At 44.6% G+C, this 14,044-nt stretch overlaps 1 protein-coding gene across 1 annotated transcript in view; it reads left to right on the top strand.

Annotated features, from left to right (window-relative positions):
• Window positions 1-5,604: 5,604 nt before the first annotated feature.
• The window catches only part of SMPDL3B (sphingomyelin phosphodiesterase acid like 3B), an 80,867-nt gene continuing 72,427 nt past the window's right edge, over window positions 5,605-14,044 (top strand). Inside the window, exon 1 of the mRNA XM_073616254.1 lies at window positions 5,605-5,690. The gene's annotated coding sequence lies outside the window, so the exon portion shown is untranslated. The remainder of the gene's footprint in view (window positions 5,691-14,044) is intronic.

Here is a 14,044-nt window from a genome sequence, read left to right as displayed (position 1 = left end):
TCTAACACTTCAAACTGTCTTCTGTTTAAAATTGTGCAGTTTTGGGGGGTCTTTCAATATATTTTCAAAGATTGGGTCTTTGTTGTTTCTTGAGAACTATAAGTATGCCTGCTGCAGTGGGACTTGTAGTTCAATCATTTACAGGGATCTTTGAATGAATAATGTGGCTGTGTGGGCAGAGCTCTGGACCAATTTAAATGTGACAGCTACTAGGGAGAGAAACCCCTACCCTGTTGGGGGGGGCAGGGGTGAAACATTTAACCGGTTACAAAAGATGAGCTTAACCTTTTAAAATCGGTACAAAAAGACATACCCCATATGATGTCCTCGTGGACGAAATACGTTGGGTTGTAGTGAGCCAGCTCCATAACATTGCGCTTCTTGGAATTCCTTGTGATCACATTGATTTTATGCTTGAATACATCAGCCTTGTTGTAAGTGTTCTACGTTTTTTTTAATAAATCCTTCCATTATGATTTACACTATGTGGAGGCCCTTTTTTTTTTCTTTTATGAATCAAATTCATGATCTGCTTTGGTGAACAAGACCAATCTCCAGTGGCAGTCCTTCAGAGTTCCAACTTCCATTCATACGCTCGTTTGATTCTGCCGCTGGCAGCAGAGTCCTCAGTCTCTGGTAAGAGTATATACCCTTTCCCCTGGGTGGCAGATGCACAATATTGGGTGACCCCTTAGCAGATGATGGCTCATTCCTGTCTCTACTGAAACAGACTTTAATCTTCAGTCTTCTGCTCATTTGAAGTGTTTCATGTGGATGGTGGTGATTTTTCACCTTGGCCCAGCAAAGCCTTATTTACAGTCTGCTTCTAATACTTGAACTGTCTGAACCCATGACGGCTACTTGTACTATATATGTATTTGATTTACACTTATGATATGGTTGTTTCAGCACATTTGCACTTTATTATTTGTGTATGCCAGTATTATTAGTAACACAGTTTACAATTTATATGCATTCACTTTGCACACTCATTGTTGGAATTGTATATATGCACCATTGTTTATAGGTTGGTTTATACCTACAATATGGTTCACTTATAGTGATGCACTTTTTTTTATTGTTGTTCACACAATTGATCAGATTGTAGTGCTAGCAGCTATTACTTAATGTATGATAGCGCAGTAATTTTTTTAATCACAAAAAGACAACTCGTCATTCTTTACGTCTGGAGGAGCAATCCTATTAAGTCTCGTGATGATGTACTGTGTATCAGGCATCACTAAATGGTGGACCATGGTCTGGATCCGGAACCGATGCAGTCCTGCCATTTAGGAGCTGTTCTGCTCAGCAGCCATCACTGCCACTGCTGTCATTCTCACAGAGCTAACCGTAGGAGGCAGGACAGCTCTGGCTGGAGTGTGGGGGTGCTGAGTTAACAAACATGTGATTAGTTGCTAGGATGCAGGGCAGTCCTAGCAACCCATCATTAGCTTGCAGCTCCCATCCTCTGTCCAGACCTACTGTGCCTCCTGCCCTCTGCCCTGTCTGTGTAAGGCTGAGGAATTAATGTGGAGGGGGCAGGAGGTGGGGAGAGTGATGTGAAGGCGAAGAAAGTGATGTGAAGGGGAAGAAACTAATGTGAAGGGACTGAGGATGCTGATGTAAGAATTGTGATATGAGGCTATGTTCAGACGTGCGCACATCACAGGCAGGGCATCCCATTCATTCTAATGGACTGCCCTATCCGTGACCATTGCAGGGGAAAAAGTCCAGACCACTTTTTTTGTTTTTTTTATTGTGCCACACCGAGCCCCGTGGTGCTGCAGCATTATGTGGCTTGACACGCACAAAAATGTGCTATAAAAGAGTTAATGGAACTCCACACATCTGTTCAGTGCAGTGTGTTTCTGTGCGGTTGGGAATGCATGCCGAGAGTCTCCCCTCTTTGTTGGTGGGTGTGGTTGAACTTGTACAAGAGATCCAAGATCTTCTCTACTCTTCCGAAATACAGCATACAGAGCTTTGATATAATCCATAGCAACACAATCTTTCTTTCCCATTCGCAAATTATGGATCACTTCAGCTGCTGGACCTTTAAGGCTCCCACTTAGCTGCTGTCACTTTGCAGCTTCTGGAACACTCCATTCTTCTATCGCCTGAATGGCCTGACACATCCATGTCTCAAACTCCTCCTCTCCGTCCGGAGTTGGCAATTGCCCTGAACAAAACCGGAGCCTCCTATATCCTTAGTTTGCATTGCCGGAGCCGTTTTTCACCGAACTCTCTAATAGCTGGCTCATACCTGTATTGAACCTTGTGGGAGGAGCACTACCCCCACAGGTAATCTGCACCAACTGGCCCTGTGTTCCCCGCACTGGCTTGTGGTTGCCCCTCTGTGGCCTCGTCCCCCACTTGCTGTGGGGTCACACGAGCAACTACCCCTTACGCTAGGGGCGTCTCTTCCCAGAAACAGGTATTTCTTCCTGCCACTCCAACACCCAAACAGTCCAGAGTAAACTCTACCTTCACATCCAAAATGTAGGCCCTCTGCTCTGGAACTAAGGCTCTCACCCACTGTCGGATCTCTTTCTTAGTGCACTCACTTCCTGAGATCTCAAACAGTGCTGAGCTCCTTGGGCTCTCCCCCAGATGACTGCAGCAGCTGAGTCCATCTTTCTTCCGCAATGGCTCATGATTGGGCTGACTAGGGCCTGCAGCAGAGAACATCCCAGACAAGCCCCCAAATTGCACTGCCCCAATGGGGGTTGCTTGGAATTGCATGTTCGTCTGCGCCACCTTAACTCTGAACTTTCCAGCCCTCCTGACAGTCTAGGTTCAGACATGATGTGTATACCTTTTAAATAACACACTGCCACAAGGTAGATTTATTAGCTCTCTCAGATTTTACTTAATCAAAAGGAGAGTCTTGTAACAGGGTATTAGTCAGCCAAATCCTGGATAAACAGCCAAGACTCAGGTGAAAAATTCCCCAAAGCAATTAAATGACAGTTTGAAATGACGCATACATAATATCAAGGCATACAGAAAGCAGACAATAAATAAATGGATCTAAAAAAGGGCTACTGGTTACTGTATATCGGGGGTTGGCAACCCATCAATCGCGATCTACCGGTCGACCGCTGGCAGGTGACAGGTAGATCATCAAAACTGTCTCTACTTTGCCAACCCCGCTTGCGTTACGCTTCTTTCCCCCGCCTCTGTCGCTCTCATCCTCATGGCAGAGCAGGAGGCAGCACAGCTCAGGACGGAGGCTGGGGCTGGCCAAGTTAACTTTTTGTTGATATGGGGGGGGTGCCCTAGATAGCGCCAGAGCCAGTCCTGCAGTTGCCAAGCTCCGCTTCAGCGATGGGGATCCACATCTTAATCTCTGCACATTCCGCCCTCCAGTTACCCTTCCACAGACTCCTGCATCCCCCTCTTACTCTCCGGGTGTCTCAGGATGCTCCTCCAGTGATATCTCCAGGTAAGCGGGGGGGGGGGGGGGTGCGTACGTTCCTCAACACAGAGCCGACAGGGTGGCTCCTCCCTTCTAATGCCAGTCTCTGCAGGCGCCCTGAGCTCTTCCTACTGCCTTCCCACTAACTGCTGCTCCCTAAGGGCAGGCTGCCAGCACCAAAAAGGGGCAGAGGACACTGCTATGGGGGGGGGTATAATGTAAATAATAAAAAAAAAAAAAAAAACTACTGACACCGCCCACTGCTCTAACACCATCCTCTGCTCTGCTGACACCATCCACACACTGTTCACTGCCCTACTGACACCATCCACTGCTCTGACACCATCCACACACTGTTCACTGCCCTACTGACACCATCCACTGCTCTGACACCATCCACACACTGTCTACTGCCCTATTGACTAACACAGTCCACTTTTAAGTAAGCTAACTATATAGATTTACAGTGACGTTTGTTTTATTATATTTTTCTAAGTTTTTCATACTATTTAGTTAGGCCATCAATTCTTTTTTTTTTTTTTTTTTTTTTTGAGGGTGCCGAACTCCAGTGATCTTTGATCTCTCATGTTGTTTAGGTATATCTCCACCTCTCAAAGGTTGCCTACCCCTGCTGTAAATAATACCACTGCTAAAGGGGAACCCCAGGCTGACCTATTATACTTTTAATCCTAATGAGAGATGAAGTTGTACTCAAATGAAATTGACATCCTTTTTTTTTCCCTCAAATAGAGCTTTCTTTTGGTGGTATTTGATCACCTCTGTGGTTTTTATTTTTTGCGCTATAAACAAAAGAGACAATTTTGAAAAGAGAACGATATTTTTTACTTTTTGTTATAATTAATATCCCCAAAAAATATGTAACAAAAACTCATTTTTTCCTCAGTTTAAGCCAATGTGTATTCTACATATTTTTGGTAAAAAAAAATCGCAATAAGCATATATTGATTGGTTTGCGCAAAAGTTATAGCGTCTACAAAATAGGGAATAGTTTTATGGCATTTTTATTAATAATTTTTTTTTATTAGTAATGGTGGCGATCTGCGATTTTTATTGTGAATGCGACATTATGGCGGATACTTTTGACACTATTTTGGGACCATTGTCATTTATACAGCGATCAGTGCTGCAAAAATGCACGGATTACTGTGTAAATGACACTGGCAGGGAAGGGATTAAACACTAGGGGGCGATCAAGGAGTTAAGTGTGTCCTAGGGAGTGATTCTAACTGTGGTGGGGATAGGCTACCTAAGACATGACATCGATCACTGCTCCCGATGACAGGGAGCAGGACTCTATCATGACACAAGGCAGCACGGGGAAATGCCTTGTTTACGTAGGCATCTCCCCGTTCTACCTCTCCACACCGCAATCGCGGGCCGCCGGTGAACATCGAGTGACCGGGACTTGCTGGCATGCTCCCGTGGCGTGCGTGCCCGAAAGGCGGCAAATTTAAATGGACGTACCTGTACGCACATTTGCCTGCCTGTGCCATTCTGCCAACATATGTGTGTGCAGCGGTCGGCAAGCGGTTAAATAGCGATAGAATAGCAGTGTTCAAAATGCAAGGCCTTGCAGTTATCTTCACCGGCAGTTGGAGCTCAAAGAAACAAGACTTCGAAATGTGGCACAGTGATATGCAGTCAAGGAAAAGCAGCTGAGACTGACCAATAGTAATCCTTAAGGTAATCCAGGTATAAGGTGTCTGTATACAGTGTCCTGTGGAGTATGCTAGTGTCTGGTACTGGATTTGTGGGCAGGTGTCCACTCACCAATCTGGAGACAGTGTAGGAACTTCCTGAAGAGCAATCCAAGTCAATTCTTCCTTGTGCAGAACGGACTGGCTGCTGGAACAGTGAATCATCTGGTCCTGCTGTTTACAGCGATGCTGCAGTGGTGCCCCTCGTGTAGAAAGCGGCATCAGACCCACCTGGGTCGGAGCTGGGAGCGACGTGTCGCGTGGTAGGCTGCAGTCCTTTCGCACAGTGAAGGAAGTGTTTACTTTATGAGATCCGGGAAGCAAGAGGGTTTGGGCCTGGTCTGCTGATCCCTTTATGGCCTTTCCCAGAGTTCTCTCCCTGGAGCAGATGGCTTGCTGGGAGGTGTAGTTCATGATTAGTTCTACAGATCAAGGATATCTGTTCAGGAGACTACAATTCCCACAATGCTCTCTGCTTGGCTAAGGAATATGATGCATGTAATCTGAACCCAGCTCTAGAGGAACACAGAGACAGTCTAAGAAGGGAGAGGAGGGTAAGTCTGCAGTGCCAGATAACTGTAGTCCACTGTCGGCTACATCCACTTATATGGACTTTTATTTGAAGGACTCATTTGTCTATTTCTTTATATATTGAGTTTTTTCTATGTTTATTTACTTACTGTTTTGGTTATATGTTTGCGCTACTGTAGATTATTATTGGTTTGTTACTGATGATTTTTCACTTTTATGAATATATTTAGAATACCAAGTAGCAGCATTGGTAGGAGTATCACTGGATATAGAATTGTATCACTTTAAAAGCGTGGTGGAATTTTGCAATTGTATAAAGGTTCCTACTAAGTTCATCTTTAGTTTTTTTTTTTTTTTTTTTTTTTTTCCTCATGTGAAGTCAGTAGATTGAAGTTCAGCTGTTAATTATTTCACCATGTTTTGTTAGATTATGTATTTATGTTCTGTTGTGTCTTTGTCGGCACCAGCTTTTCATCAGTAAACTTCATGACATTTCTTTCGGACTGATAATATTAGTAATAAAGATATTCTCTAGCTTATTGTTATTGCAAATAGATAAAAATGTAAAGTGAAACAAAGCTACCCATACACTTCTCATATGCCTTCTGTAATCTCATTTGCTTTCTTCCTTTTCTCCTCGTTTCTTTTAAATATATTACCCCACTGGAATAAGCAAATGGACACTTTTTAAATTGTTTTTACATTTCATATAACCTATATCTAGGTTATATCATATTTGTAATATTAAACCCTCAACCCATCTACTTGTGTGTGTGTATATTATATATGTGTATATATTATATATATAATAATAATAATCTATATCATGATACCTCGGTTCACAAACAACTTGGTTCGCGAACAGAAGAGTTCACAAAAATTTGCTTCGGTGCCAAACTCCGCTTTGGTTCATGAACACAAGCCGTGGCCATCTTCCCTGCTCTCACACATGGTCACGAATTCCTGTAGGTGAGATCGCCGTAACAGAGGCACTGAAAGTGTACTATGAAGACACTTACAGTATTGAGAAGCTTTTTGGTGTGCTTTTTAGCACATACTAGGGCTGGGAGATTTTCTTTAACCACTTGCTTACTGGGCACTTAAACCCCCCTCCTGCCCAGACCAATTTTCAGCTTTCAGCGCTGTCGCACTTTGAATGACAATTGCGCGGTCATACAACACTGTACCCAAATGAAATTTTTATCATTTTTTTTCCCACAAATAGAGCTTTCTTTTGGTGGTATTTAATCACAGCTGGGATTTTTATTTTTTGCTAAACAAACAAAAAAAGATGGAAAATTTTGAAAAAAAAAAAAAAAATCATGTTTCATAGTCTGTTATAAAATTTTGCAAACAGGTAATTTTTCTCCTTCATTGATATGCGCTGATGAGGCGGCACTGATAGGCTGCACTGATGGGCACGGATAGGCACAGTTAAGGCAGCACTGATGGGCACGGATAGGCACATTTAAGGCGGCACTGATAGGCACAGTTAAGGCGGCACTGATGGGGACAGATAAGGCGTCACTGATGGGTGGCATGGATAGGTGGCACTGATGGGCACCACTGATGGGCACTGGTAGGTGACACTGATGTGCAGCACTGTTGTTGCACTGATGGGTGGTACTGTGGGCACTGATGGATGACGCTGGTGGGCACTGGTAGGGGGCACTGCTGCCTATTGCTGTTGGGGCAGATGATCGCCGTGATCGGGACTGATGTCCCTCTCACGGCCGCCAGTGATCGGGTTTTTTTTTCCTCCTCACGCTGTCAGCGCGAGGAGGAAAAATAGCCGATTACGGGCTCTGTTTACATCACATGATCAGCTGTCATTGGCTGACAGCTGATCATGTGGTAAGGGGTCGGGACCGACCCCTTACTCTGATCTGTGATCAGGCGAGTCTCATAGACTCACTGATCGCCGCGTGCGCCCTGCAGGGGGCGCGCAGGCCGCTCGTGCACGGGACGACGTCATCCCGGTAATGTAGATCCGCGCTGTTGGCAATGGCCCGGATCTGAAGTGGTTAAGAAAAAAATCTTCGATTCTCTTAAAAAAAAATTTGATTCACGATTCGAATCGAGTTTTTTTTTTTTTTTTTTCTTTGGAAACCGCGCCAGTCCTGAGGCACTGCGGGCATGAGCTTTTAGGCGAGGCCGCGGCGTCCGTCCAAAGCCGCGGCCTCGCCTAAAAAGTCCTTGCCCGCAGTTCCTCAGGACCGGCGCGGTGTCAGCGCCGGTTCTGAGGCACTGCGGGCATGAGTTTTTAGGCGAGGCCATGGCTTCGGCCTAGTCCGCGGCATCGCCTAAAAACTCATGCCCACAGCACCTCAGGACAGGCGCGGTGAAAAAAAAAAAAAATCCAAAAAAATCGATTTGTTTAAATTTTGAATCGATTTGACCACTCAACTCGATTCAAGATTTAAATCGATTTTTTTTTCCCCAGCCCTAGCACATACTATACTGTACATCCCTGTACACACTTGCTGTAAAGCTTTTTGGTGTGCATTTTATCACATACTGTACCAGACATCCAGTATGGCTCCAAAGAAAATTCAGAGCAAGAATGGCGGTAAGAAGAAAGTGTGATGCAGTAAGGAAGGTGACAAGACTGTTCAGAGCAAGCATATTGAAAAGAATGTGCAGAGCGGTAAGGAAGGTGACAAGAATGTGCAGAGCGGTAATGAAGGTGACAAGAATGTGCAGAGCGGTAAGGAAGGTGACAAGAATGTGCAGACCGGTAATGAAGGTGACAAGAATGTGCAGAGCGGTAATGGAGGTGACAAGAATGTGCAGAGCGGTAATGGAGGTGACAAGAATGTGCAGAGCGGTAATGGAGGTGACAAGAATGTGCAGAGCGGTAATGGAGGTGACAAGAATGTGCAGAGCGGTAATGGAGGTGACAAGAATGTGCAGAGCGGTAATGGAGGTGACAAGAATGTGCAGAGCGGTAATGGAGGTGACAAGAATGTGCAGAGCGGTAATGGAGGTGACAAGAATGTACAAAGCAGTAATAAAGGTGACAATGTGCAGAGCGGTAAGGAAGGTGACGAGGAATGTGCAGAGCGGTAATGAAGGTGACAAGAATGTACAGAGCGGTAATAAAGGTGACAATGTCCAGAGCGGTAAGGAAGGTGACAAGAATGTGCAGAGCGGTAATGGAGGTGACAAGAATGTGCAGAGCGGTAATGGAGGTGACAAGAATGTGCAGAGCGGTAATGGAGGTGACAAGAATGTGCAGAGCGGTAATGGAGGTGACAAGAATGTACAGAGCGGTAATGAAGGTGACAAGAATGTGCAGAGCGGTAATGAAGGTGACAAGAATGTGCAGAGCGGTAATGAAGGTAACAATGTGCAGAACTGAGCCTGTGGCTAAGAGACAAAGAAGGGGGGAAACCCCTGAAGGAGATCTCCCCAATGTCCTTATGGAGGGGGAACTCTTCCCCCTGCCTTCCTCCATGCCAGAAGTCGTCTCAAGCAAGGTTCCTGTTAGTGTTCTCTCTCTTCATACTGTACTGTGTTTTGTTTCATATTTTTGTGGTTCAAAAACAAAAAAAAAGTTCAGATTGGATTAAGTCGTGGAACGCATTAAGTTTGTGAACCGAGCTATCATTGTAATAAGTGCTCAGCTAAAAAATGGTTTGTTTACTAACCTTATATTACAGTAATAACAAAATCACTGCTTAGAGTTTAACTAAAGGTATTTTTTAGCTGCAGCTAGTGTTGTGGGGTTCGAACCACTGTCAGGTTTTTATTAATGCTGTGTCCTCGTTGGGGTAATTCACTCTCCCTAATTTTCCTGATCACCAGTGTCACTGGGATTAAAAGTGAGGATAAATTCTAGATTTTGGGTTTCCACCAGAACAGGAATAGAGGGTAAATCTTCAAATGGGGGCACTTGTTCTCTGGACAACTAAGAGGATTTCCCATACACAGGGAATGAACTCACTTCCGGTTGAGTCAGCAGTAGCTTTATCTCCCCCCCCCCCCCCATACCCCTCTATCTAACTTAAAAAAACTTTTTTATTAGGATCTACTTTAGGTGTTTCTTCAACTGGAAAATTAAGGGACAAGTAACTTTTAAAGTCAGCCTTAAGAAGGCTGAATGACATAAAAGCATACAGCTTTATTGAATTACATTGAAATATACATGTTAGTCGGTGGCAAGTAAAAAACCCCAACCAAATTTGTGCCCTTTTTACACCTTGGTCACAAATTGGTTGGGTTGGGACTTTTACATGTACCGAATGTTCCCAACTCATGTCCTGGTGCACACACAGGAAGTAGGGAGAATTTCTCCAACTGGGGCAGATCAATAAAAACAGGGGTTTTATTGATGTCATCATAGCAGAGATTCAGCCTTCATCCTGTCCTGTGAGCATACAAGAGGACATTGACATACTTGTTCATTGGGCACAAAGACAGCACTAAAGACCTGAGAGAGGTTGTAACCCTAACCTACTCTATCTGAAATGTACTAAAAAAAAAAGTTTGGCAAGCATTTTAGTTAAAGCTATTTCAGTATAGCATTGTGCTTTTATGGGATATAATGTTGCCCAATTTCCCAATTGAAGAAACTTCTCTTAAGGTAGTCATTTTGACATTATTGCACTATATCTGTTCTATGTTCCCTGTGCTTCCTTTTTTTTTATCTGAAAATTAGAGCATTTAAAAAAATAATGTACACAGTGGTGAGACTAACATGCTGATTATTATGTATTTTGATTGCCTGTGCTGGAAGATTTCTTACCATAAACAGTGGGCTATAGGCCCGGAAAATAAAAGACATACTTTGATGGAGTTTCTGCCATTTACAGGTATGTGCGTACCCTATCTAAAGAAGAAGCAGGAGGGGCCCTTGGCTAGCTTGGCAGGCACTGACAGTGAATCAGGACCGCTTACAAACTAGCGTTTTTTCAGAAGGTGGCCTTCAACAGCAGCCGAATAATTATCTTAGTACAGTTCTAACATAAGGCATACTATGTCTAAGGAATTATTACAATATTGTATGATCATTGCAAAGAACAGTGATATAAATATATCATACAATTAATAGTAAAAAACTAACAGCATAACCATGGACAATCAACAGTAACGGCTTTTCCTTATCTAGCACTTTAAAAACAGAAGTGAAAAACAGGATATATTATTTGAGCCATCATCGTGTAATTAGAACAGACACCATAAACAAATTTATGTTGGGACAGTGAAGGATTATTGGTCATATTTTATAGCACAAGTTGTTTTAACTTGAAACCGTGCATGAAAAAGGGAACTAATTGTTTCTGAAAGCTTGCAATTTAAAATATATTCAGCTAGCCACATAAAAGGTATTGCCTACATTTTTATTTTCGTCACTCTAGTGAAAGACTCAGTAGAGGGCAACTGTAAATGGGTGAAAACTCTGCGTAAGTTAAGATCAGTCAGCTTTCCTGGCCTAAAACCAGTTTGGTCAATATTTATATAGGGAGGGAAGGATCTTCAGTAATCTAGTAGGTAATATCTTTGTCCATATACACTTCTTTATTCAAATGAATGGGCTGCCATAAGCTCAACAGGGTACGCACATACCTGTAAAATGTGAGAAACTCCATCAAAATGTGTGTCTTATATTCCGTGCCTATAGCCCACTGTTTAGGGCACAGCTCTGCAGGAACAGCATGGATATGCTGTTCCTGCAGAGCGCATGCGCCGGAGACGTCACGGGCTGCATCTAAAGTAAATATCTCCTATACTTTGCACATTTAGAAGATATTTACTGTACCAATAGGTAAGCCTTATTATAGGCTTACCTATAGGTAAAAATCATACAAGGGAGTTTACTCCCACTTTAAGCTTGCACTGTGAGGTAACAGGATAACACTCTGTACAGCCAAAGTCACACTTCAGGTTATCAGTACAGTCCAATTCAATGCAAATAACTTTAAACTTTTCTAAAGTTCAGCCATCTCTCCCATTCTCTCTCCACTGTGAGTCCCAGGTCAGTGGCAAGGTAATAGTGAACACACTAAACCAAGGGTAGGCAACCTTAGAGAGCTGAAGATCTACCTGAACAACACAGGAGAAGTCGTTAGGGCCAGTTCACAGCAGAATGCGGTGTAGGAAAGGGGTGTTCTGTGCACGTTTCCTGCACTGCAAAGTGCAATACTTTTGCAGGAGCCAATACATAGTTAACGGCCCCCCAGATGCAGATCGCAATGCATTCGCCTGCACCAGATCGCATGGTACTGAGATACTATGCAATTTGGTGCAGTATGTCTTTGAAAAGTAGCAAATGCACTACTTTTTGTGTGGTCCGGTGCGATATGCAACCCACTCATAGGCATGCGCATGGGGTGTTCTGGGTGTTCCTGGGCACACCCTAAACACCCATGCCTGTTAGTGTAGCCAAGTGCCGGCTTGGAGTGTAGTGAGATACCTGGAGGAGAGGCAGCTGGGCTGTTGGCTGTCGTCTCTCTCCTCCCTGCTGGCCCCCCACTACTATCACAGTATCCCCACCCCCACCACACTCCATGGGGGGCTGCCCGCTGGGCTGCTGTGAAGTGCTGAATCCAAGGATTGTGTAGCCCACGCTGCCTGTGAAACCATTGGCTGGTGTTTCATAGCTGCATGGTCCTGCCCACCCCCAACATCGCCGCTGAGTTTTGACAGCTGGTCTTTCTCCTTGCAAGCCTGTCAGTGTCACACAATGAGTGGTTCTTGCAAGCCTCACTATCTGCTCAATGTGAAACTCCCCCTCTCCCCTATCATTGCCCATTAGTGCTGTCAATCAGAGCCTATCAGTGCTGCCAACCAGTGCACATCAGTGCCACCTATCAGTGCTGCCACTCAGTGCAGCCTCATCAGTGCTGGCAATCAGCACCGCGTATCACTTCCTATCAGTGCTGCCAACTAGTGCCCATCTGTGCTACCTATCAGTGCTGCTACTCAGTGCCGCCTGTCAGTGCTGCCAGTCAGTGTACATCAGTGCCCAACAGTGCACTGAGTGCAGGGATGGGGAGATGAAAATAAGGCAGGTCTGCCTAAAAAACTGACAGGCGGACCTGATCGGATCGTTCATGTGAAAGGGGCCTTAGGGTTAGGGTACTTATTCTTGTTTGTGCCTTTTTCTGGGACACAACAGGAAATAGTTGGAAAACTCCCCAAAGCAGAATGTAGCTGTCACTCAAACAGGTGTATTTAGTTACATAGTAGGTGAGGTTGAAAAAAGACACAAGTCCAACCTATGTGTGTGATTATATGTCAGTATTACATTGTATATCCCTGGATGTTGCGGTCGTTCAGGTGCTTATCTAATAGTTTTTTGGAAACTATCAATGCTCCCCGCTGAGACCACCGCCTGTGGAAGGGAATTCCACATCCTTGCCGCTCTTACAGTAAAGAACCCTCTACGTAGTTTAAGGTTAAACCTCTTTTCTTCTAATTTTAATGCGTGGTCACGTGTCTTGTTAAACTCCCTTCCACGAAAAAGTTTTATCCCTATTGTGGGGTCACCAGTCTCTTCTCCAGAGAGAATAAGTTCAGTGTTCGCAACCTTTCCTCATAACTAATATCCTCCAGACCCTTTATTAGCTTAGTTGCCCTTCTTTGTACTCGCTCCATTTCCAGTACATCCTTCCTGAGGACTGGTGCCCAGAACTGGACAGCATACTCGGTGACGTAGCGTGGGTTGCCAGCACCCGGAGCAAGGCAAATAATTTGTGCCCCCTAACCTGCGGACTTTTAGCACTCCCTTCAAATACAATAGTACTGACCTACCTGATTCCTATACCGACCACTACACTAACCTACTTGATTTCAACACTGACCAACCCGATTCCTTTACTGACCATTACACACTACACTGACCACTATACTATACTGTCCACTACACTGAGAACTACACTGACCACTACACTGTGCACTATACTGTCCACTATACTGACCACTACACTCTGCACTATACTGTCCACTACACTGACCACCATACTATACTGTCCACTACACTATACTGACCACTACACTGACCACTACACTACACTGTCAGCGACAGACCACTATACTGTCTACTACACTGAGAACTACACTGACCACCAGGGCCGCCATCAGGGGGGTATAGGCAGTACTCGAGTAAGGGGCCCGAGCGTCCAAAGGGGCCCAGCTGGCCAGGGCCCACTCCCCATAAAGCAGCACATAAAATAAATCAATCACCTGCGCCGCCGATAGCCTGCACGGCCGCTATATATCCTCCTTTCACTAACACCCATCCCCCCCCCCGCTGGTAGAGAAGTGGAGAGAAGCTTTACATGAAGCCCAAGACGTTCCTCTTTCTTCCCTGCTGAGGTGGAGCATGCTGTCTGCTGCTACAATGTGATTGGCTGGGACACGGGCAGGGGGTGTG

This window comes from Aquarana catesbeiana, linkage group LG02 (assembly GCF_042186555.1).
Source record: "Aquarana catesbeiana isolate 2022-GZ linkage group LG02, ASM4218655v1, whole genome shotgun sequence".
NCBI classification, from domain to species: Eukaryota; Metazoa; Chordata; class Amphibia; order Anura; family Ranidae; genus Aquarana; species Aquarana catesbeiana.
Note: the sequence above shows the minus strand (reverse complement) of the source record. Positions and strands in the feature narration are given on the sequence as shown.